Source organism: Phyllostomus discolor, chromosome X (genome assembly GCF_004126475.2).
Source record: "Phyllostomus discolor isolate MPI-MPIP mPhyDis1 chromosome X, mPhyDis1.pri.v3, whole genome shotgun sequence".
Classification (NCBI taxonomy): Eukaryota; Metazoa; Chordata; class Mammalia; order Chiroptera; family Phyllostomidae; genus Phyllostomus; species Phyllostomus discolor.
The window spans coordinates 93,576,826-93,603,587 of record NC_050198.1 but is presented as its reverse complement, the minus strand read 5'-3'; the positions used below and the strand labels follow the sequence as shown (position 1 = coordinate 93,603,587).

The following is a 26,762-nucleotide window of genomic DNA, read 5'->3' as shown; positions in this document are numbered from 1 at the left end:
TCAATCCACTGAGCCACACCAGCCAGGGCTATAAATTTTGAATATTAACCCCTTATCAGATGTATAGGTGAATATGGTCTCCCATTCAGTGAGTTGTCTTTTGATTTTCTTGATGGTTTTCTTGTTTGTGAAAAAACTTTTTATTTAAGCCCTGGCTGGCGTAGCTCAGTGGATTGAGCATGGGCTGGGAACCAAAGTGTTCGATTCCCAGCCAGGGTACATGCCTGGGTTGCAGGCCATAACCCCCAGCAACCGCACATTGAAGTTTCTCTGTCTCTCTCTATCTCCCTCCCTTCCCTCTCTAAAAATAAATAAATAAAATCTTTAAAAAAAAACTTTTTATTTGATGTAGTTCCATTTGTTAATTTTTTTCTTTTGTTTCCCTTGCCCGAGGAGATCAATCAGAAAAAATATTGCTATGTGAAATGTCTGAGATTTCACTTCCTATGTTTTCTTCTAGGGTTTTTATGGATTCCACTTCTGGGAATTTATCAGAAGAAACCCCAAACAGTAATTCAAAAGAATATATGCACCGCTATGTTCACTGAGGTATTATTTAAAATAGCCAATATATGCAGCCAGCCCAAAGTGTCTGTCAGTAAATGAGTGGATAAAACAGCCATTGTACCTTTACACAATGGAATACTACTTGCAGTAAAAAAGAAGAAAATTTTACCTTTTGCAACAGCATGTATGGATCTGGAGAACATTATTATGCTCAGTGAAATAAGCCAGTCAGAAAGAAAAATACGATATGATTTCACTCATATGTAAAAATCTAATGCACACAGTGAACTAACTAGTGAAATAGAGACAGACTCATATATACAGGGCAGACTGACAGCTCTGGGGGGAGGTTGGGGGTGGGACTGAGTGAAAAAGAACACCAACAACACTGTGGTAATTGGGGGAGGGGTGGGGTGGTGGAGGGTACAAGGGTGATAATGCTAATGGAAAAAACACATTTAAAAAAGAGATCTAGAAATGTGAAAAGAAGAAAGAAATCAGGGCAAAGTTAAAAAATATTGCGGTTGGAAGAAGAAAAAATTAAGGGGAAGATAAGGAAAAACAAGGGAATTTCAGTGGAGATAAAGGCTGTGACGGGAAGCGCAAGCAGTCAGGAAAACTGAAGGTGGGGCCAGCAGGCTTCTGGGTTATGTTGCCAGCGGAGGCATTTGGGAAGTGCACGGCTGTTAAGCGCGGGCCTATTTGGCTGTGACGCCCGCGGCAATCTAATTGTGGAGTTCCCTATCCCTTTTCTAAGACCTAAGATGGCGACGTTTGCCCGGGCTCTAAGTACGGCCTGAGTACCAGGTGTGGGAAATCGGCCAGAGGGCGAGTTTACTAAGGAAAGTCCAGAAACTGGTCAGCTTTTGTGTTGGGGTGAGTGCTGAACCTCAAATCGGTAGAAAAGTGGTCGTTAGCAAAGCTACACGCTTACGGATCGCGCCTACCCAATTGGGGGGGAAAAGCCGGCTTAGATTTCATTTTTCTGTTTTGTCTCTGGTCAAAATATCAGAGAATAATTTCTCTCTCTTTAATCACCTTAATCATCTAGCACGGATGAGGCTAAGCAGTTGGGTGAACTAGCTCTAGGAGGGATTATGGGTTGTTTTCCTCTCATTTTTCCTTGTTTAAATGGGTTTTAATTGCCACCTTGTCACTCCAAAATAAGTGATTGTCTCCCCAAAGCACTTTCAGGAACAGCCTAAGCTTTTGGGTCTATCCGTCTTTATTTTGTCATGCTCCTTTTTGTATGCAAACGTCATAGTTTCGATAAACTAATTAGTTTGTGACATTCATTATGTGGTAGATTAAATTTTTTTTCCTGTGCCCTTTATAGATACCCGAAATGAGGTCTGTTAGGCATTTAGGCATATAATACTTAAAATTTGTTCTGGAACATCTCAAAGGTGTGTATGTGTGTATACAGGTAATCTTTGGGGGCAATTGCTATATATTTTTTTTGGATTTTTGATTACCCACTGAGTAAGAAGAGAACAACTAGATTTCTCGAGTTTATATTTCTTGGTGAGAATAAATTTATTTTTGTACTGTGTAACATGTTTTACTGCGTGGAGAAGACAGTAAAAAAATTTCATCTAATCTGTTAAATGCTTATGTTGGTTAGAAAGTGCCCATATCTCACTCATATTGCTTGAGAGAGTATAACTTGCTACAGCTTTTTGAAAAAATTACCTGGCAATATCTGTGGAAATAAGTAGTACAGATGCCATTTGACTGAATACAGAAATCTAATAGTCTGACTTTTAAGAATGTATTCTACCAAGATAAAAGTACCAGTCAATTAGGGCACATGAACAGGATGCCTTTACTCCTTTGTCTTTGTGACAAGTAACTGGAAGCAGCCTGTGTATTCATTAAGAGGAGAGTGTTTGGATAAAATGTAGGACATTTGTATTATGACATATTTTGCAACTGTGGAAAAAGATTTACCTTTTTACTTTCTTTTGATGTAGAGAATGCTTTGTGAGAAAAGTTAAGTTGCAGAATGCCCCATATAGTGTGATCCTATGTTTTTGCTGGTGGTGGTGGGCGGGTGATGAAAAAATGTAAGATTAACTTTCTTTGTCTTTTTGGGGGGGCTTCCTGTATGTGTTATGAAATTTTTAAGACATAGATACACATACAAAGAATAATCCAATGAACCTCTGTTCTCACCAACCAGACATAAAAAATAACACATTACTGTTATAGTTGAACTGCTCTGTGTACCAATTCCTGATTGTATCTCTCTCTCTTCCTTCATCCCTAGAGGTAGTCATTATTTTAAAAAGTGATTATTTTATTTACTTTTCCAAAGAGGGGAAGGGAGAGAGAGAAACAGAAACATTGATTACGAGAGAGAAACATGGATCAGCTGCCCCATGCTCCCCATCTGGGGATCCAATCCAAAACCTAGGCATGTGCCCTGACCTGGAATGAACCAGGGATCTTTTGCTTTGTGGGACGACGCCCAACCCACTGAGCCATACCAGTCAGGGCTAGCATGTGTTATTTCTATATAAATTTTGAACAGAAATTTAAAAAAGAAAAGACAATTATAAAAGATTATTATTACGTGTCTGTTATCTGGATTATGGTAACAGATCAGTTGAAGTTTCTTATGAAATGAGGGTAGAATCTAATTTATAAAAAAAAAAGAAAACCCAAAACAGGAAATCAGTCATGGCAAGGAAGTAGAGAAATTGGAACCCTCGTACCGTGCTGCTGGGAGATATAATGGTACACCCACTGTGGAAAATAGTTTGGTGATTTTTCTATAAGTTAAATTTAGAATTACCATACTTCCTCATCAACACTTGTTATTTCCTATTTTTGGTTTTTTAAACAGATTGCAACCATCCTAGTATGTTTCAAATGGTATGTCATTGTTTATATTTGCGTTTTCTTAATGACTAATGATCTGGGACATCTTTTCATGTAGTTATTGGCCATTTGCAAATTTTCTTTCCAGAAATGTCTATTCAATACCTTTGCTCATTTTTAAAATTTGGGTGTTTGTCTTTTGTTGTTTTTGAGTTGTGAGAATGAATTCTCGATATATTTTGGATAGTAGACTTATATATGTGATTTGCAACCCCCCCAATTCTGCAAGTTTTATTTACACTTTTTGATAATGTCCCATGGTATACAAATTTTTTACAATTGAAGGCCAGTTTATCTATTTCTGTTGTTTTTGCTTGTGCTTTTGATGCCAAATCCAAGGTCATGAAGATTTATCCTCATGTATTTCCCTTTAGTGTTCTCAGGTCTTAGTTTTTATATTTATGTCATTGATCTATTTTGAGTTAATTTTTGTACTATGTGAGGTATACGTTTATTCTTTTATATGTACTTAGCCAGTTGTCCTAGAACCATTTTTCTACCATTTTAGCCTGAAGAACTCCCTTTGACAATTCTGTTTTTAGAATGGCTATTTATCGATTTTAGAGAGAGAGGAAGTAGGAGAGAGATTAGAAGGGCACCATCAATTTGTTGTTCCATTTATTTGTGCATTCATTGGTTGGTTCTTGTATGTGCCCCAATCATGGATTGAAACCACAACCTTGGCATTATCAGGATGCCACTCCAACCAACTGAGGTACTGGGCCAGGGCCCCTTGACAATTCTTGTAGGCTTGTTAGCAATAAACTCCCTCAGCTTTTGTTTATCTGGGAATATCTTAATTTCCTCTCTTGTTTATCTTTTGACATTTATTGAAATATAATTCACATACTATACAGTTTACCCATTTTAAATGTACAGTTCAGTGATTTTTTTAGTACATGTGCAGCCATCACCACAGTCAATTTTAGAACATTTCATCACCTTAAGATCCCTATTCTTTAGCCGTAACCACACACCCCGTTGAACCCTATGTGCCTAGCTCTAAGCAACCACTAATCTACTTTTTGTTTCTATAGATTTCTCAGTTTTGAACATTTCATATGAATGGAATCATATAATATGTGGTCTTTTGTGATTGGCTTCTTTCACTTAGCATAATGTTTCCAGGTTCATCGTCCATGTTGTAGTGTGTATCAGTACTTCATTCTAGTTATGGCTGAATAATGTTCCATAATACAGATATATCAGATTTTATTTATTTGTTCTTCCATCAGTGGACATTGGGGTATTTCCATCTTGAGGTGATTAAGAATAATTTTTGGTGGGTGAATTAGGTGAAGTGGGGATCAAGAGGTACAAACAGTTAAAAAATAAATAAGTCATGGGGACATAAGTACAGAATGGTGACTCTGGTCAATAAAGAACTTACACAACTGAACACCAGAAGACAAACAATCCAATTAAAAAATGGGCAAAGAATGACCACTATCAATAAATCAACAAACAACAAGTGGTGGTGAGGATGTGGAGAAAGGGAACAATTTTAGCACTGTTCGTGAGATTGCAGACTTGTGTAACCACTATGGAAAGCAATACGGAGATACCTCAAAAAATTTAAAAATGGATCTGCTTTTCTGGGTTGCAGGCCAGGTCCCTGGTTGGGGGCACTCAGGAGGCAACCACACATTGATGGTTCTCTGCCCCATTTTCACCCTCCCGTCCCCTCTATAGAAATGAACAACTAAAATCTTAAAAAAAAAAAAAGCTACGAAAATATGGGCAAAGGACCTAAATAGACACTTATCCAAAGAGGACATACAGATGGCCCATAGACATATGAAAAGATACTCAACTTTACTAATCATCAGAAAAATGCAAATTAGAACCACAATGAAAAAAATCCCACCTCACACCTGTCAGAACTGCTATCATCAATAAATCAACAAACGGCAAGTGCTGGTGAGGTTGTGGAGAAAAGGGAACCCTTGTGCACTGCTGGTTGAGATGCAGACTCTGCAGCCACTGGGGAATAGTTTAATTCATCTTTTGTATTGATTTTTTTAGACTCTATTTGGTTTATTTTCTCTATGATCTTTATTATTTTCTTCTTTCTACTTATGTTGGGCTTTGTTGGTCTTTTTCTAGGTCCTTTAGGTGTAAGGTTAGATTCCTTAGGTAGGCCTGTATTGTTATGAATTTCCCTCTTAGGATTACTTTTGCTGTGTCCCATAGGTTTGAGTTGTTGTGTTTTGATGTTCATTAGTCTCTAAGTATCTTCAGTTTTTCCTTGATCTCATTGTGAACCTGTTTATTGTGTAGTAAAGTGTTATTTAGCCTCCATGTGTTTGTTTGGTTTTTTTCCAGTTATTTTTTTCTTGGAATTGATTTAGTTTCATACCATTGTGGTTGGAGAAGATGCTTGATATGATTCCAATCTTCTTAAATTTATTGACACTTATTTTGTGTCCTAACATGTGGTCTACCCTGTCTATCCTAGAAAACATTCCATGTACGCTTGAAAAGAATGTTTATTCTGCTGCTTTGGAGGGAAATGCTCTGAAGATATCAATTAAATCCATTTGATCTAATGTGTCATTTAAGGCTGCCATCTCCTTGATTTTTCTATCTGGAAGATATATCTATTGAAGTCAATGGGGTGTTAAAATACCCTATTATGAGTGTATTTCTGTCAGTCTCTCCCTTTATGTCCGTCATGATTTGCTTCACATGTTTAGGTGCTTCTATGTTGGGTGCATAAATGTTTACTATGGTCATATCCTCTTGTTCAGTTTATCATTATGTAGTGTCCTTTGTCTCTTAGTATAGCTTTGGGTTTAAAGTCTGTTTAGTCAGGTATGAGTACTGCTGCCATAGCTTTTTTCCCCCTTTCCATTTGCATGAAATATCTGTTTTCCATCTCTTTTCTTTTAGCCTGTGCAGATCTTTCATTCTGAGGTGGGTCTCTTGAAGACAGCATATATGGGTCTCGTTTTCTTATCTATTCAGCTATCCTGTGTCTTTTTATTTTTTTTTAAGATTTCTTCCTGGCTGGCATAGCTCAGTGGATTGAGTGAGGGCTGTGAACCAAAGTGTCACAGGTTCGATTCCCAGTCAGGGCACATGCCTGGGTTGCAGGCCACAGCCCCCAGCAACCACACATTGATGTTTCTCTCTCTCTCTCTCTCTCTCTCTCTCTCTCTCTCTCTCTCTCTCTCTCTCTCTCCCTCCCTCCCTCCCTCCCTCCCTTCCCTCTCTAAAAATAAATAAAAATAAAATCTTAAAAAAAAGAAAAAAATGTACTTAAAAAAAGATTTTATTTCTTTATTCTCAGGGAGAGGGAGTGAGAAAGAGAGGGAGAGAAACATCGACTTGTTGCCTTATGCACACCCCCCACTGGGGACCTGGCCCACAACCCTGGCATGTGCCCTGACTGGGAATTAAACAAGCAACCCTTTGGTTCACAGGCCAGCACTCAATCCACTGATCCACACCAGCCAGGGCCTTCCTTCCATTTTAAATGGTAGCCTTGCTGGGCAAAGTAGGTCCTTGCTTTTCATCACCTTGAATGTTTCATGCTACTGCCTTCTGGTCTGAAATGTTTCTGTTTAGAAGTGAGATGACAGCTTTACTGGAGCCCCCTTTTGGTAACAAACTGATTTTCTCTTGAGACTTTTAAGATTCTCTTTGTCTTTAACTTTTATCATTTTAATTATGATGTGTCTTGGTGTGGGCCTCTTTGGATCCATCTTGTTTGGGACTCTCTGTGCTTCCCAGACTTGTGTGTCTTTTTCCTGCACCAGGTTGAGAAATTTTGCTCATATCTTCAAATAGTTCTTCATCCTTTGCTCTCTCTCTGTTCTCCTTCTGGTATTGATACAGGGTGCAGCCAAGAGTGGGGGTAGGGGCAAATAGGGATTTGGAATGGGGTCCACAAGTCAAGGTGTCTAGGAAATATTAGAAAGACATATAAGATGTCCTCACCTTTCCCCCCACAGGTGTGAGGTGGGGGAAGGGACACATGGAACATGAACATGCAGAACTGTTTTTGTACAGCAACAGCTTTACAGCTAATCCATGGCATGGTCATTTAACATACCTATAGCCTTTGGCTCATCACTTAGATATGTTAAACAGCTGTGGCCATGCTCTGAGCCAGGGGGATGGAAGGAACTTCCCCCCCAAGATGTAATTGGGGAGCAGGTGCCCTGAGTTACAGCGCCTGTGTGGGAGTTGGGAGAAGATTGGCTCCATGACATGGGGCCACCCCTGCCCAGACTCATGATGGCAGCCCAGTAAACTTGGAATAATACAGGAATGCTGGCAGGTGTAACTGATTGTAGGAGGAGTCAGAAATGGGGGTACAGAGGAAGATTGGCGCGGGGATTTAAACCCAGACATGGCAGCCATTAGGGAGAGATCCAGGAGGTTTTGCCAGAAACCTTTTTCCTGGTGCAGGAAAAAGACACACAAGTCTGGGAAGCACAGAGATTCCCAAACAAGATGGATCCAAAGAGGCCCACACCAAGACACATGGGGACCCCTGTAGCCATGTGAGAGAGAGAAAGCCACATGGCTTTGCCAGAGTGGGGACCCCTGCAGCTCTGGTAGAAGAGGACCACATGGCTTTGGGGTGCCTCCTTTTGCCGCGAGGCCTGGGAAGCAGGAGAGACTTTGCCTGGAAGAAGGGTGAAAGAACTCGTGCCAGTAGGCCATGAGAAGGTGCCACAGGGCTTTGGATTAATTGGAGATCCCGCCTGGACAGTGACACAGCTGACAGTGTCAGGAGCCTGGATCCTGGACGGATGTTCGCTTCTTTTCGTGAGTCATGGTACCCTGAATTAGGGCAGGGGGAGAAGGAAGCACTGTGGGCATCTGAGGGTATCCTAAAGGACTTTGATATTTTAATGAAGACATTAGGTCACTACTTTAAGTCTGTATAGCATCAGATAAACATTTCCTTTCCTTTTCACAAATCTCTGGCATTGAGAGATGTCTTTCCTATATTGGCCACGGACAATGTAGCCCTTTTGGTAGGGGGTCCTTTGGGTAATAGTATATTGACCTTGGCCCTTTTGTTCTGTAACAGTTTTTGGCATCCCTGGGTGGGCCAGTAGTAGCACCCCACCCCCCGTCTATTCTGTAGCAGTATCCCTATGATGCAGATGTTGTTTCAGTTCATAATTTCCCAAAGGTCCCTTAAACTATCCTCATTTTTTAAAAACTCTTGTTTTTGCTGCTCTTTCGGGGTGCTTTTTCCTGCCTTGTCTTCCAAATTGCTAATTTGATCCTCTGCTTCATCTAACTTCCTGTTTATTCCTTCCAGGATATTATTTATTTCAAATATTGCATTCTTTGTTGCTGACTGGTCTTTTTTTATGGTTTCGGTGTTTTTTTTCCATGCTGTTGAGCATCCTTATAATCATTACTTTGAACTGTATATGATAAATTGCTTACAGCTGTTTCATTTAGCTCTTCTGGAGAATTCTTTTGTTCATTTGGGAACCTGTTTCTTCATCTCCCAATTTTGGCTGCCTCTTTGCCCTTGTTTCTATGCATTAGGTAGATCTGAAAAGGCTCCAGTGCAGACCTGTGTCAGATGCTGCCTGTGAGTTGCATTGGGCAACTTGTTTGGAACTATCAGCAGTTCATAGCTTGTGGCCCTCTGTGCTGGGCCTGGGTGCTGTTGTGGTCAGGATCAAGGTGGGCACCAAAGCAGGTTTTTACTAGCCCTGGGCCCCAGGGGTATGTCCAGTAAAGTCAAAGCATTCAGAGACCTGCCTCTGGCTGTACTCTTCAGTAGGGTTTAAGCTCCACAGGGTGGGGCAAGACGGATTCCTGAGGGTAAGGCAATTGCTTCACCCCAGGCTGGTGCAGCATAGAAAGAGGAGTGCTCTGCCAGACAAAGATGGCTTCTTTAGCATGGGGAATGACTCAGCACAAGCCTTGACATGGCTGACCCTTTAGGTCTCTCCCCAGAGCCACAAACCCCAGAGTCTCCTCATGTGCTTCTATTCTGCTCTGCCCTCCCTCCACTCCACTGGAGCCCAGGGTAAGTGGTCACAAACAAAATTTTGTGCATCGGCCTTTTAAAAGGGTGTTTGTGTCTCTAGCCATCTCTCCTTGGTGGAAAGAAACCCTGCTGCTTTTCATAGCCAGATACTACGTGGGTGCCTTTCTCAATTCTAGTGCTGTAGACTGGGAACCTGGCTTGGGGTTTAGACCCCCAACTTCCCAGGGCAACCCCTACCCCCCCCCCCCCCCCCGGCTGCTGAAATATCCCTCTGGAACTTCAGCTGCCACCCATGGGAACCCAGCTAGCCTTTTTGTGTCTCCACAGTTCCTTTCAGTCTTGATGTGGTAGTGTGCTTTTTCTGTAAATCCTTGGTTATAACACTTCTCTGTAGATAGTCTTCTGTTGGCTATTCGGGATGATTTGTCTGTAATTTAGTTGTAATTCCAGTTTGGTCCTGGGAAGAGGTTAGTATAGCTTCCATGTTATATCTCTGACTCTATCATTATATATACCCCTTTTTAGTGTTTGCTTCAGGAGGTAACACAATACAAATTTAATTTTTCATTGTCTTTATTTTACCCTATAATTTTGAATGTAGAAACATTAACCTTTTTGAAGGTCTCTTAATTCTCTTTTATACTACTAGTTGTTGTATATTATATTTACATACATTGAAAACTCTCCGAAAATGTTTCTTTTGTTTTCAGTGCTCAAACAATTTTACAGAACTCAAGAGATATAAATCATCTATTACAATATCCAATTAAATAATTTTGTTATTTTTATTTTTCATCCCTGGTGATTTGGGTTTCCTTCCAATATATTCCATATACATGAAAAACTTGTTTTGGTCTTTTCTTCTTTTACAGAAGATCTTATGGGCAACACACACTTAGTTTTCCATCTTGTGAGAATGTTTTTTTGCTTCTTTTCCTGCAACTAATTTTTCTGGATAGATTATATTGGGTTGACGATTTCTTTCAGCCATTTAAACATGTATGCCACTTTCTGCTGGCTTTTGTGGTTTTTGTTTTAATGGGAAATCAGTTATTATAATTATTGTTTCTTTATATGGTAATGTTTTATTTTTCTCTCACTGCTTGTATGGTATTTTTGTTTTTAGTTTTTGGTAATTTTATTATGTACCTGGCTATGGATTTCTTTGTGTTCAACCTTTTTTATTTTTTATTTTTATTTTTATTTTTAAAGATTTTATTTATTTATTTTTTCCAGAGAGAAGTGAAGGGATGGAGAAAGAGAAGGGAGAAACAAACATCAGTGTGTGGTTGCCTCTCATGTGCCCCCCGCACTGGGGACCTAGCTGGCAACCCAGGCATGTGCCCTGACTGGGAAACAAACTGGCAGCCCTCTGGCCTGCAGGCCAGTGTTCAGTCCTCTGAGCCACACCAGCTAGGGAGTGTTTATCCTTTTTGAAGTTTTTTTTCCCCCATTTCTTGAATCTGTAGGTCTGTGTCTATTGTCAAGTTTTTAGTTACTGGGAAGTTTTTAGACAGTAATTTTTTCAAATATTTTCAATCCTACACCCTTTCTTTTTATCCTTCTGTTATTTTCTCATAGTTCTCTGAGCCTTTATACATTTATGTTCGGTATTTTCTTTCTTAGTGTTGGATAGATTCTATTTATTTATTTTAAGTTTTTTTTTTTTTGCCATCTCCATTGTGCTGCTTCCTGTTCATTTTTTATTTTTACTTTTTCACCTATATATTTATTTAATATATTCATCACAGGGGTTCAACCAGAGACTTAATTTAAAAAACAGAAACAAAAAAATGACACCACAGCAGAAGCTACAGAGTCATATACAGAAATCAAGGCAAGGACATACCATCTAAGGGAACAAAAAAAAAAGACAGCACAAGGAGAGAGGCTGGACCCCCTGGGTTAGGGTTCTTGGCTGCAGGCCTGCTTTGCATAGGCTTCTTGCATGTACTTCTTAGAGGCCGATGGGTTGTTGCAGAGCTCGGCAGCATGTGCGTTCAAGGGGCTATCAATGTTGGGTTTTCCTAGCAGGCTCTGGATGGAGAGCAGGATGGTCCTAATGCCATACAGGGTAGACTACTTGCCCTTCAGGATATCCAGGCAGAAGTTACCTGGGTGTCCACATTGGGGTGGTAACAGGGCATGAAGGATTTCACTGTTGGCATGTTGTATGGGTAACCACTGAGAAACTCTACAGAGGGCTTATACCTTGGGTCATTGTATACTGTGCCAGCTGCTCCATGGATGGTTCCTATCCACTTGAAAACGTCTGATTCAGGGAAGGCAGAAATTCCTTTGTCGCCAGACATCATGAGCGTCATCAGCTCTTGCTAATACCCCCCTTCCCCCACCCTGCTGGGCCAGGCTCTTTTATGAGTGGTGGTGACACTGGTGGCGACTAGGTCGCAGTTCTGGAAGGCCATCTGGGCAGCTCTGGCAGGGTCACAAGAACTGAGAGAACACCACTGTAACTAACTGCCTGTCCATTTATTTGTATTTTTAAATTTTAGTAATTGTATTTTTAACTTTAAAATTTCCACTTGTTCTTTATATTTGTTAACAGCATTTTCTGTTACAGTATTTGTTACAACAATATAATTGTGTCTAAGAATTTTTGTAACAGTTTCAAAGACTCTATCACATAATTTCAAGAACTGTCACACTGGCCTTTTTTATAACTTAATTCATGTTATGCAATCCTGGCAATAATGCTACAGAAGTAATACCGTACCATTTTCTGTGCATTATATATATATGATATCAGTATGTCTTAATACGTTAGTTGTTAACCTTGAGTTGTTGGTTGAAGTACACCAGTGTTTTCTGTTGCAAAGTTACCGCTTTTCCCTTTCAACTATATATTTATATGTATCTTGTGAGGTATACATTGAGATTATACAAATGTCATGTTTCTTATCATACCTTACTCCAGTAATTTTACCCTTCCATGATTCTTATCTGCTACAATAATTATTTTAGTGTTTGTGTCATGGTTATTTAGAATTTCAGTTATTCCTTATGTGTTTACTAATTGGAATTCTGCAAGGAAGAGTTGTTTCTTCTCATTTTATTTAACCAAATATTTATATCAGTGTAGACTCGTTGATATTCATTTCATTCTTTCGGTTATAAACTAATACTGTCATTGTTTTGTTGCTGTGACTTTCAGGTTTGGCCATTGGGCTTTCCTTCAGGCCAAGTCCTGTGTTCGTTTGATATGCACTCTCATTTTTCTGACCATTGCTACACATTCTAGCATCACAATATGTTCTGGGCACATCTTATTTTTCCCCCACTACTACTGTGGCATCAGTCATTTCTCTAAGGAATCCTGCTTTCTGTCATTGGAGAATGGCTTTTACAAAACAATATTTGTAGGCCCTGGCTGGCGTAGCTCAGTGGATTGAGTGCGGGCTGGGAACCAAAGTGTCCCAGGTTCGATTCCCAGCCAGGGTACATTCCTGGGTTGCAGGCCATAACCCCCAGCAACCGCACATTGATGTTTGTCTCTCTCTCTCTCTCTCTCTCTCTCTCTCTTTCTCTCTCCCCCCTCCCTCCCTTCCTTCTCTAAAAATAAATAAATAAAATCTTTAAAAAAAAACAAAACAAAACAAAACAAAACAATATTTGTGTGTTCATTGTTACTGGGGTATCATTGTTTCTAGGCCCTCTCAGTCAACAGAGTTAAGTAACTGTATGTTTATACTGACATACATGGATATCCTTATTTCTATGTGTGTCTTCCTATACATATGTTTATGTGTGGTTGTATGTATGTTACATGTAAAACCATGAATTCATATTGATATGTTGGATTTCATTTAAAAGCACAGGGTTCATTCTCCTCTAGTCTTCTCATTATTAACTGTAATTTCTTTTTTTTTTTTAAGTGAGAAACCTGGCTCTCATTCTCAACTTATATACTTTGTACAATTTTATTTTATTGTTTTTAAAAACTTTTTTATGTGTTGATTTTATAGAGAGAAGAAGGGAGAGGGAGAAACATAGAATTGTTATTCCACTTATTTATGCATTCATTGGTTGATTCTTGTATGTGTACTAACTGGGGATCAAACTCGCAACCTTGGCATATTGGGATGACACTCTAACCAACTGAGTTACCTGGCCAGGGCTATTTTGCTCATTATTACATTGTTAGAATTTTTGTTTTTGTTTGTCTGAAATAAAAGAGTTTCAGACTTACTAAAATGTACCCTCTGAGAAGCAGATTTCCTAACTAGAGTGCAGTACTAGTGTACAGTCCTGTTTATCTTTTGTCTTGCCATATGTAGTCAAAAATACTTTCTAAAGTTGCTTAAGCCAGTTCTTATCTACCCAATTCAATTTATGTTATCCTTCGTTATACATTAGGTTAATTTTTTGTTTATTTCACATAAAAATAAAAGAATTTATGTATTCTTTGCATTCCATTTTGGAGTACCTTCACATGATGGTTATGTTAAAAAAAATTTTTTGGTTATGTGAAACATTATCATGGTTCCAAGTGTCAGATTTATACAAAAAAGGTTTACAAAGAGAAGAGTTACTCTCTTTCTCACCCCTAACACCCTTTTTCCATTCCCTGATTCTTACCACTTCATTCCTAACCACTTCCTATAAGTAAGCAGTCTTAGTATTTTAGTTTCTGCTTTATCCTCCCTGTTTTTCTTTTGCACAGATGAAGTGGTACATGTATAATTTTTGTATATCCCTTTTTATTCTTACATGAAAGCTTGTGTACTATAATACCCTTTTGGAGTTAGATTTTTTCCATTTTTTCTATTACCTGATACAGAGTGACTTGCAGGATATACACTCCGTATCAGGTAATAGAGGTTTTCTTAATTTTTTTAACTTGCTGTATTTTACTTTATTGTTTGGATGGACTATAGTTTATTTAGTAGTTGTATGTGTATGGACATTTAGATTCTTTCAGTGTTTTCCAACTGCAAACAAGACTACAATGAATAACTTTGTGGGTATATATATATTTGTATTGTTGAAGATGTATCTATAGCATAGATTCTTATAGGAGTTACTAATTGCTTTTGCTGTTTTAAGTATTGCCGGTATCTCTTCAAAACAATTGCACCAGTCAGGTATGCAGGTAGGTACCTGTGTCCTCACAGCTTCACCAGCTGAATATATTTTCCTTATATATAATATATACATATGTGTGTATGTATGTGTATTAGTTTTAAATGAATATAGGATTTTAACCAAACATGCTGATTATATTTTTTTCTCTTAACAATAAACTGGTCATAACTATGCCCATATATATACATACACAATGCCTAGATACACATACATGTGCATATATTTTCAGTCATTCTTGCTTTTTCCTTATTTGCATTTACCATATCTAACCAGCCTCTCTTAATGAAACTTTTTTCAATCTCTTCACTATTAAATCCAATGGTTTACTAACTTTACAGTATATGCATTTTTGTTAGTCACATGTAAGATTAAATTGAGTGCTAGAAATAGGGCCTGTGCCTTTAAAAATTTTTTTTTTCAAATTTCAAAATAATTGTAGGCTCCCAAGTAGATGTAAGACATATTACAGACAGAGCCATGTATTGTTTACTCAGTTTTCCCCGAAAGGTAACATCTTGCACACCTGTAGGAAATATAAGAAAGAAATTGACATTGACACAACCCACTGATCTTATTCAGATTTCCCAATTTTCACATTTTTTTAATATTACCAATCTGACTGGTGAGGACTGGCATTCCAGTGTTTCTATTTTCCACCATAATCAAATTTATTATTACAATGGTACTAATACAGCTGGAGGTGCTCATGGTGACATTGTATAGGTTTTCTGTCTTCTAGCTTCTGTCCAAACAGAAATGTCTTCCTGCTTGTTCTTTCACCTTTCTGGGGCAAAATCCACTATGGGCTGTTTACCCCAAAAAACCTCTTAATGCATTTAATTCTTCTTTTTTAAAACATTTTCATTTCCCTGAGAAATGGAAACAGAAAATATTGGATATATCCTCCCACCTTCCCTACCAGCCAGATAAGTCCCTATAGCCAGGGCATTTCTGTTGTCTCTGAAATCTTGAAATAAACATCAAAAGAAACAGCATCAGTTCACATTGAGTGATGGCACAATGGCACACAGTGGTGGCAGAACCTGTCAGGCCAGCAGCATTGCGTCCTGACGCTCTCAGGAGATGTGGAGAATGAGGGCTTGTTGTAGTTGATTGTGAAGTGGCTTTGGGGCAGCACCCTGCTGTCTGGCTGGCTGCAGGGAGGGCAACCTACAATTTGACCAGGAAGTTGTCCAGGCCCAGGATGCCTTCCTTCAGCCCTTTGTGCTTGTGCCTCTTAAAAATATCATTAATTATTAAAAATATTAATATTTGTTAGGATCTATAGGTGAAGTGTTTCAGGTTTCCTGGCTAAGGGTGGATAGAGCAATTCAAATGAAAGAGGGGTTTTTAAGGGGTTTTTGCTAAGCTTCTAGGGGGCTTAATCTAATGCGTGCACCAGGGAAAGGCAAAGGAGATTTTTTATCACAGTGGCCACTGAGGATGTCATACTAAGACTTACATTAACTTGTGTCAAGTCTTGAAGTCTTACAATGTCAGTCCTACAACATTATTTTCCAATACTGTGTTGGCTATTCTGGATCTTTTGCTCCTCCATATAAAACTTAGTATAATTTTGTCAACATCTACAAATTAATTTGCTGGGATTTTGGTTGGGATTACATTGAGTATTGATCAAATTGGGAGGAACTGACATCTTGACAATATTTAGTCTTTCTATCCATGAACAGGGAATATGCCACCATTTATTTAGTTCTTTGATTTTTGTCATTAGAGTTTTCTAATTTTACTCTATAGGTCTTGTACATATTTGTTAGATTTATACCTTGTATTTTATTTTGGGATGTGTGAATGGTGTTGTGTTTTTAACTTCAAATTCTACCTGTTTATTGTTGGTATATAGGAAAATGATTGACTTTGGTATGTTAATCTTATATTTTGCAATCTTGGTATAATTGCTTATTAGTGCTGGGGGTTTTTTGTTTTTGTTTTTTATTTTTATGTCAACTCTTAAGGATTTTCTGCATAGGAGGTCATGTCATCTGCAAACAAAGACACATGTGTTTCTTCTTTCTCAGTCTATATCCCTTTAATGTTGATAGTGATGTCATTTTTCATTTCAGGTACTAGTAATTTGTGTTTTCTCTTTATTTAGTTGTCTTTGCTATAGCCTTGTTGATTTTACTGATATTTAGTAAGAATAAGTTTTAGGTTTTGTTGATTTTTTTTCTGTTGATTTGATGTTTTATTTTAACTGATTTCTGTTGTGTTTTTAATTTATTTTTTTAGCTTGCTTTGGATTTAATTTGCTCTTATTTTTCTACTTTTCCTAAGGCGGTGACTTAGATTTTTTATTTTAGATCTTTTTTTTTCTTTTCCAATAGGTTCATTCAACGATATAAATTTCCCTCTCTAAGCACTGCCATCACTGCATCCTGCAACTTTTAATAAGTTGTATTTTCATTTTCATTTAGCTCAAAATACATTTTAAACTCTTTTTAAATTTCTTCTTTGATCCATGTCCTAGTTAGATGTGTCTTATTTAATCTGCAAGTATTTTGAAGTTTTTCAGTTATCTTTGTGCTGTTGATGTCTAGTTTAATTCCTTTGTGGTCAGAGAGCATACATACAGACCTCAGTAGGACTCTTGAGCCTTTCTCTGTCCCTGGTTCTCTCTGGTAAAATTTTAACTGGTGTTTTTTGATTTGTTAATCTCAAGTACTTAACAGTCTCCTCTTAATTGCTTACAATTCAAATTTCTATTCTTTTGGAGAGTACCCTCTGGGTTGAACTTTCCCCCTTGTGTTACAAATTAAGTTATTTCCCTTGGGGATATCTTGTGAGGTCTCTGTTGTTACAGCCTGCCCCTACTCTTGGCAAAGTCTTTCCCTGTTGTTGTGGAACTAAAGTAGGAGAGGTGGCTTCCTTTGTCAGAGTGACACTCCTACTTAGTGAGCATGGCTTGGCCTCTGGTTTTCCTAAATGGCCGTTACCCTTAGGTTAAGTCTTCCCTTGTGCTTCCCTTGTGCCTCGGAGGTTTCTTTCCACATTATTGCCCCTCCCTTATCTACAAAAAGAGGTTGCTCAGGTTGTGATTGGGATGACATTGAATCTATAGATAATATTGGGAAGATTTGGTATCTTACTCAGTCTTTTGATTCATGGACATTGTATTGCTCCATATTTATCTATATTTTCTTTGGTTTATTTCATAATTTTTTTTCAGCATCTAGGTTCTGCACTTACATTGTTAGATTTATAAGAACTTTATTTTTTGAATTGCTATTATAAATTGTATTTTTATCTGCTTCATTTCAAATACCAGTTATTAATAGCTATATTTAGGAATATGATTGACTTTTGTTTACTGACTTTATATTCTGCAATCTTGCTAAACTCACTTTTTAGTTCTAAGAGGTTTTTTTTTTTTGTAGATTATTTGAGATTTTCTAGATGGAAAATAATGTTTTCTGTAAATAAAGAGCTTTTAAATTCCTCTCTTTCCAACATGTATGCCTTATAATTGTCTTGCTGTATTAGTAGTCCTTTATATATTCTCTTTTTTTTTTTTAAGATTTTATTTATTTATTTTTAGGGAGGGAAGGAAGGGGGGGGAGAGGGAGAGAGAGAGAGAGAGAGGGAGAGAGGGAGGGAGAGAGACATCAATGTGCGGTTGCTGGGGGTTATGGCCTGCAACCCAGGAATGTACCCTGGCTGGGAATCGAATCATTCTCTTTTTTAAAGATTTTTATTTATCTATTTTTACAGAGGGGAAGGGAGGGAGAAGGAGGGAGAGAAACATCAATGTGTGGTTGCCTCTCAAGGGCCCCCTCCTGGGGACCTGGCCTGCAGCCCAGGCATGTGCCCTGAGTGGGAATCGAACCAGTGATCCTCAGTTCCCAGGCCCATGCTCAATTCATTGAGCCACACCAGCCAGAGCAGTCATCTTTCTAATTCAATGTTGAATAGGGTAGAGCAGGAGGGCATATTTTCCTTCTTTCTAATCTTTATTTTCCATAGGTTTTTCATAGATGCCCTTTATTAGGGTAAGTTTTTCCCATTCTATTTTCAGTTTTCTGAGAATTTTTATCAAGAAAGTGTGGTTTTTCAAATGCCTTGAGATGATTAGTCCTCTTTAAATCGTTGATGTAGAATTTCATTGATTTTTTTAAAATGTTGTATTAACCCTGCATTCCTTGGATGAAACCCACTTGATTAGGATATGTTTTATATATTTTGTTACTGTATTTGATTTGCTAACATTTTGTGACAATCTTTGTATCTATGTTCATTAGACATATTGATTCATACTTTTCTGGTAATTTTTGAACAGGGATTCATAATTGCAATATATTCTCTCCTTTTCTTTAATGGAATGGATTGTGTAGACTTGGTATTATTTCATGCTTGATTATTTGGTGGAATTCACTGTTGAAACCATCCAGGCCTGAAATCTTTATCTTTAGGAAGTTTGTAGCTTTCAGTTCAATTTATTTTCTAGGTTTAGAGCTATTCAGGTTTTCTTCAGCAAGTTTGGGTAGTCCGTGTCTTTCAGACAAGATTAGGCGTGTTCAGTGTGGTATGGCCATAGACTCTGTCTTTCAAACAGTTGTTTCATTTTTATGTAATTTATCAAATTCATGAGCATAGAGTTGTTTGTAGTATTCCTTCATTTTCCTCTTAATGTCATTGGCCTCTCTCTCTTTCCTCCTCCCCACCTTTTTTTCTTTTTGTGGGCACCTTGGCTACAGATTAATCAATTATATCAGTGTTTTTTAAAAAAGGGCTTTTGGTTTTATTCATTTTTTTGGTATTGTGTTTGTTTTTTATATCTGCTCTAGATCTTATTTTTTTCCTTTCATTTGCTTTAGATTTAATTTGTTCTTTAGTTCCTTTAGTGCAAGCTTTGGTTACTGTTTTTAGGTCTTCATTTCCTAATATATTTGTTTAATGCTATAAATTCCTGTTGGCCCTGTTTTAGCTGCATCCCACAGATTTTGTTATATTATATTTTCATTGTCTTTTAGCTCAATCCATTCTTTACTTTCCCTTGAAATTTTCTCATTGATCTATGTGTTATTTAGAAGTTTGTTGTTTAGTTTTCAATTATTTGGAAATTTTTTGTTATTTCTCTATTGTTCATTTCTAGTTTAATTTTATGTGCTGAGAATGCCCTTTGGGTTATTACTATGTATATTTTTCACTTTTAATTTTTTTTAAAGATTTTATTTATTTACTTTTTAGAGAGAGGGGAAGGAAAGAAGACGACAGAGAGGAACATCAATGTGCGAGAGATACATTGATTGGTTGTCTCTTACATGCCCCCAAATGGGGAACCTGGCCCACAACCCAGGCATGTCCCCTGACTGGGAATTGAACTGATGACCTCTTGGTTCATAGGTGGTACTCAATCCATTAGCCACACCAGCCAGGGCTATTATTATATATTTAATTCATTGAGATTTGTTTTACAGACAAGAACATGATCTGCCTTGGTAAACGTTACATATGTGTATTTTTTAAGTATACTTTATATATAGATTGTGCTATTACAGTTGTCCCATATTTTCCTCTCTTTATCCCCCTCTGCCCTGCACCCCTTCTCCCACCAGCATTCCCCACAACTTAGTTCATGTCGATGGGTCATACATATAACTTCTTTGGCTTCTCCAATTTTGTATTATGGACATGAAAGTTTTGCTAGATAGAGCAATCTTGGATGTAGGTCCTTGCCTTCCATGACTTGGAATGTTTGTCTCCAGCCCCTTCTTGCCTGCAAGGTCTCTTTTGAGAGAAATCAGCTGTCAGTCTTATGGGCACTCCTTTGTGATAACTGTCTCCTTTTCTCTTGCTGCCTTTAAAATTCTCTCATCTTTAATCTTGGGTAATGTAATTATGATGTGCCTTGGTGTGTTGTTCATTGGGTCCAATTTCTTTGGGACTCTCTGATCTTCCTGGACTTCCCGGGAGTCTGTTTCCTTCGCCAGATTGTGGAAATTGACCTTCATTATTTGTTCAAATAAATTTTCAGTTCCTTGCTCCTCCTCTTCTTCTTCTGGCACGCCTGTGATTCAGGTGTCAGAATGTTTAAAATTGCCCCCGAGGTTCCTAAGCCTCTCCTCATTTTTTAAAATTCTTGTTTCTTCGTTCTGTTTGGCTGAGTGCTTATTTCTTACTTTTGTTCCAAACTGTTGATCTGCATCCTGGTTTCCTTCTTGTCACTGTTGGTTCTCTGTATATTTTTCTTTATTTCACTTTGCATAGCCTGTACTTATTCCTCTATTTTGTGTCTGTACTGAATCATTTCTGTGAGCATCCTGATTGTCAGTGTTTTGAACTCTGCATCTGATAGGTTGGCTATCTCTTCATCGCTTAATTCTTTTTCTGAAGTTTTGATATGTTTTTTCATTTGGGATATATTTTGTTGTCTCAGTGTGCCTGTTACATAGTAAGGGGTTGAGCGTTAGGTATTCACCAGGGCGGCGCAATCTACTTCACTGCCTTGTGACACTGTATGTGGGGGAGGGTCAAAAGAGGGAACAATGTGGCTTGCTTAGCTCTGGTCCTACTTTCAGTCACTTCTCCCATTACCCACAAGCAAATTAGGCCCTTCTGGTGCTGATATCTGGGCGGATGGGCTTGTGTACATTCTAGGACCCCTTGGGTCTCTCCAACAATTCTCTTGTGAGGGTGGGAGTTTCTCCCACTGCCACAACCCCCACAGGTTTTTACAGCCGGAAGTTTTCAGGCTTTAATTTCCCTGCACTGGAACCCTGGGTTGTGTTCTCTGTTTCTCTCCCTAGTTGTTCCTCCCATTTTACTTGCACACAAATGTGGGACCGCTCAGTCAGCCAGCTGCCACCTTGCATGGCCAGGTCCTTGCTGGGCATCCTCTCCAACCTGACTGCCTGGGTGCCTGTTTCCGCCCCTCCTAACGGTCTGGATGAATGTTTCTTCTTTAACTCTTTGGCTGTTGGACTTCTCTACAGTTTGATTTTCTGGCAGCTTGGGTTGTTTTTTGTTTTTAAATTTATTGTCATCCTTTTAGTTGTGCGAGGAAGCAAAGTATATCTACCTATACCTCCATCTTGGCTGGAAGTTCCATATGTGTGTTTTAGAAGACTGTATGTTCTGTCCTTATTGTTTAGAGTGTTCTATAATTATATCAAGTTGTTTGATAGTGTTCAGGCCTTCCATATCTTTTTGAGTTTCTAAATGTTCATATTATTTTTGAGAGAACAGTGTTGAAATAGCAAACTGATTTTCAGTTTACCTACTTGTCCTTTCACATCTATCATTTATTGTTTTATGCATTTTGAAAAATTTATTAGATGCATATACATATGGTTATGTGTTTTTGGAGATGTCACCACTCTATTTTTTCGTAACATTCCTCTTTATCCTCTAATAATTGTTCTTGTTTTGATATCTACTTTGTTTCAAATTAATGTTGATTCTCAGCCTTTTTCTTTGGTTAGTGTTTTATGCTATATTTTTCTTCACCTTTTTACTTTTAATTTTTGTGTGCCTGTATTTATTGTATGTGTGTGTCATGTGTGTCTGTTTGTGGTGTATAGTATGTTGGTGGTTGGGTTTTTAGGTTGGATAGAGTAAGTGACTGGTGGATTGGTTTGTATTTTATTTCATATCACTGCTGTTGTGTTGACCATTTCAGTTTTAAACAACTTTTAATGAAAAAACTTACATATAATTTATTCATTTAAAATGTATAAACAATTTTTAGTAAAAGTTATATGTTCTGCCATCATGACTGTAATAGTTTTGTAACATTTTTCACTGTCTCAGTAATATTCTTCATATTAATTTACACTTAATCTCGGTTTTTACTCTCAATCCCAGTCAAGCACTAACTTTTTTTTTTGTAGATTTGCTTTTTCTGGACCTTTCATAATTCTGTAATCATTTAATATATAGTCTTTTGTGTTTGAGTTCTTTTACATAGATTATTATTTTGAGATTGGTCAGTATTACTATATGATCAGTATTTCATTTATTTTTATTTGTGAATAATATTCAGTTGTATACCACATTTAGAATATACCACTTGTTTCTCTGTTAAACCTTTGATAAGAATTTGGGTTATTTCTATCTTATTAGCTATGATAAATTATACTTCTGTGAACATTCATGTGGAAGTCTTTTTATGAATATGTTTTCATTTCTCTTGTGTATGAATTGTTCAATAACATAGTGATTTGTATTTAACTTTGTTTAGAAATATCTTAAGTTTTTTTCAATATAACTGTAACATAATACACCCCATCAGTAATGTATGAGGGCCAATAATTCTATCTTTGTCTACATCTGTTACTGTGTTCTATTGGAGTAAAATTATATCTCCTTGTGGTTTCAGTTTGTATTTCCTTATTGACTAATGAATTAGGAGTTTTTTTTTTCATTTTCTTATTAGCCATTTATGTATCTTCTTTGGTGAAATGTCCATTAAACATTTTTGTTCAATTTTAAGTGGATTGTTTGCCTTATTACTAAGTTATAACAGTTCTTAATATATTCTGGATGATAGGATTGTATTACTTCAGTGACTTTCATCCTTTCTCATCTTTTTGCACATATAAACTAATTACTAAAATTTTGCAGCACACGAAAAAATCTGTTTTTTGCCCTTCTGACTAAAAAAAGTATGATTTTTATTTATTCACATCAGGTGGCCATTGTTATGTTGGCTGTTGTTATTTTTTAAATTTTACAATCCAAGGGAAAAGACATCAGTGCCCCAGACTAAATAGTCAGGTATTGTATGTTTTAAAAATTCTTGTGGCATACACATTGACAATTGTTATATTTGGTAGTTTGTAAGTATTCTAATAAATATCTTGTATTTTTAATTGTCATAATTGTGTCTTATGAAATAAAAAGTTTTGATTTTTATTGAAAGCTTATTTTCATTATTTTCTTTTAGGGAGGATTTTTTCAGTATCATATCTAGCAAACCTTTGCCTAACCCAATGTCTCAAGGATTTATTGTGTGTTTTAACAGTTTTAGTTTTAACTTTTACAATTAGATTTCTGCCTATATTTTGAGATTAATGTTTATGTATGTTGTGACATAAGAGTGTAAGTTCACCTTATTGCTGTACATATCCAATAGTTTAATCATTGTTATTTATAATCAACTCCCCCTGCCCCCCAGAAAAAAAACCGCTGTAATTTTGGTAGTGAATATATAGATCAATTTTGGGAGAATTGTTATCTTGACCATCATGCATATTACACATGAGATATCTGTCTATTTATTTAGATTGCTTTAACTTTCTCCAATAGCATTGTGTAATTTTCATTGTACAAATCTGTTTTTTATTGAGTTATTAAATATTCAGTGTTTTTGATGCTATTGTGTGTGGCATTGCTTTAATTTTATTTTTGGATTGTTCATTGCTAGTGTATAGACAATTTACTATTGCACCTGGATTTTGTATCATATAGTTAGCTGTTTCAGCTGACAGAATATGTATACTAATATATATATACATATCTACAAATATGTATTTAATCCTTACCCAGGGACATGCTTATTGGTTTGAGGGAGGGAGGGATGGGGGAAGAGAGAGAGAGATACATCTGTATGAGAGATAAAACATCAATTGGTTGCCTCTTGTATGTGACCTGACCAGGGACCAAACTGGCAACCCAGGCATGTACTCTGACTGGGGATCAAACCTGCGACCTTTCAGTTTATAGGAGACACTCCCACCAACTGAGCCACACCTGCCAGGACTACAAATATTTTTATATTTATCTATATGTGTTTATATTAACCCAAACATGAATTCATATTGATATCTCCAACTTTAATCCATTACCATGATTAAATGAGTGATTCTATTCATTTCTCTTTGTCTATAATCATCCACTGGTAGGTAGCAACCAAGCTCCTAACATTTGCTGTGCATTTACTAATTGTTCAATTCTGCTATACATGTATGTATAGCTATTTCAAAAGTTTCAAAAAACCCTGTGGGAAACAACCTTATCCACTAGAGTGTAGTGCTTGTGAATAGCTCCTTTTGTCTTTAGCCTTATATATAGACTCCTCACATTAATGGTAAAAGTCTGGGAACTTTCCTCCTGGGATCAGGAACAAAAATGTCCTTTCTCATCACTCCTACTCATAATACCGGAGGTCTTAGCTAGTGCAATAATACATGAAAAACAAAAATATTTATTGGAAAGGAAGAAATAAAACTATATTTACACATAAGATTGTTTATGTAGAAAATTTCAAAGAACCTCCAAAAATCTAGAACTAATAAGTGAGGATAAGAAGGAAGCACAATACATGGTGACTATATGAGAGTTGATTGTTTTCTTATATGCCAGCAATGAACACTTGGAATTTATAATAAAAAAATACTACTTCCATTTACATCAAACAAAAATGAAATGCTTAGGGTATAAGTCTTAAAAATAGATACAGGAATATTAGGTGGAATGTTGGAAAACTGTTGGTGGAACATTAGAAAACTCTAGGAAAGAGGTCAAAGAAGATCAAAATAAATGGAGAGATATTTTGTATTCATAGATTGGAAGATTCATTATTGTTAAAATCACTCCCCCTTCCTTGATGTATAGATTCAGTACCATTTCCATCAAAATTCGATTAAGGTATTTTGTAGATATTGGTAAGTTAACTCTAAATGTTTTATGAAAAGGCAAATTATTACTAACAAGTAACATTAGTGGTGCAGAAAAAGCACAAAGTTGGAAGACTCATAGTACCTGGTTTCAAGACTTAGTATAAAACTACAGTCATGGCCCTGGTTGGTATGGCTCAGTGGATTGAGCGTGGGCTGTGAACCAAAGGGTTGCCAGTTCAGTTCCCAGTCAGGGCACATGCCTAGGTTGCAGGCCAGGTCTCTCTAGTGGGGGCTCTGTGAGAGGCAACCATACATTGATGTTTCTCTCCCTCTCTTTCTCCCTCCCTTCCCCTTTCTCTAAAAATAAATAAATATAAACTACAGTTATGAAGACAGCATGTTAGTGGTAAAAGGATAGACGCTCAGATCAATACAACAGATTGAAGAGCTGAGAAATAGACTCACACAAATATAGTGAACTGATCTTTGACAAAGGCAGGAAGGCTGTCTGTCCAGTGGTAAAAGGAGTCTTTTCAATAAATCATGCTAGAACAACTGTTACGTCCATAGGTAAAAAAAAAAAAAAAAAAAAAAGTGAATCTAATTAGAGACTTGAAACTTTTCATAAAAATTAACTCAAAATGGATCATAGACTTAAATGTAGAATGGAAAACTGTAAGACTTCTAAAATAGTACAGGAGAGTATGTGACCTTGAGTTTGGTGATGAGTTTTAGGTAGAACATCAAAAGCATAATCCACTTAAGAAGACATTAGTAAGTAGGAGATTTTTTAAATGTAAAAATGTGTTTATTCACAATCCTTGAGAAGTTACCATTCCTTCAAAAAATTCTACCTGGCTGGCGTAGCTCAGTGGATTGAGTGCGGGCTGCGAACCAAAGTGTCGCAGGTTTGAGTCCCAGTCAGGGCACATGCCTGGGTTGCAGGCCACGGCCCCCAGCAACCGCACATTGATGTTTCTTTCTCTCTCTCTCCCCCTCCCTTCTCTCTCTAAAAATAAATAAATAAAATCTTTTTAAAAATTCTTAACAGCCCTGGCTGGCGTAGCTCAGTGGATTGAGCGTGGGCTGCGAACCAAAGTGTCGCAGGTTCGATTCCCAGTCAGGGTACATGCCTGGGTTGCAGGCCATGAGTCCCAGCAACCACACATTGATGTTTCTCTCTCTCTCTCTCTCTCTCTCTCTCTCTCTCTCTCTCTCTCTCTCTCTCTCTCTCTCTCTCTCTCTCTCTCCCTCCCTTCCCTCTCTAAAAATAAATAAATAAAATCTTTAAAAAATTCTTAACAAAAACATGCCGAAAAATTACAATAGTAGCTTATGTCAAACCAAAAATACATGTGTGATATGTATAAACTTCAAAAAACATAACGTAGGCACTGTGAATATGGGTTACCTTTAAAATATATCCCATGATGTAACTACAATTTAAATTACATTAAGACAGACATATATAATAAAATTAAGATGTTTACATATTTAAAGTGTCATATTTATTTCTGTGAGATAAAAAGAGATGAAACTACAGATGTCATTGCCTGCCAGTTCAAATATTGAAAGGATCACATGATTTTTTCTTTTTAAGTGCAGCAAGAACTTTAAGTTACTATTTACATCTGGACCTTTCTGTATTATTGAGAACATGCATTGTCATTGTTGCAAGGAAAATAAATTTAAAAAACCACGAAGGAAAAAAATCAAAAGGA

The 26,762-nt window shown here is 37.2% G+C and overlaps 1 long non-coding RNA gene and 1 pseudogene across 4 annotated transcripts in view; one reads left to right on the top strand and one right to left on the bottom strand.

Annotated features, from left to right (window-relative positions):
* Nucleotides 1-1,205: 1,205 nt before the first annotated feature.
* LOC118498544 overlaps nucleotides 1,206-26,762 on the top strand; it is a 73,475-nt gene continuing 47,918 nt past the window's right edge. For 3 of the 4 annotated variants that reach the window (XR_004901032.1, XR_004901033.1, XR_004901031.1), the window contains exon 1: nucleotides 1,206-1,383. This is a non-coding gene — a long non-coding RNA (uncharacterized LOC118498544). The remainder of the gene's footprint in view (nucleotides 1,384-26,762) is intronic. The other variant, XR_004901034.1, reaches the window with a different exon arrangement.
* Nucleotides 11,267-11,690, bottom strand: LOC114504543 (annotated as a pseudogene).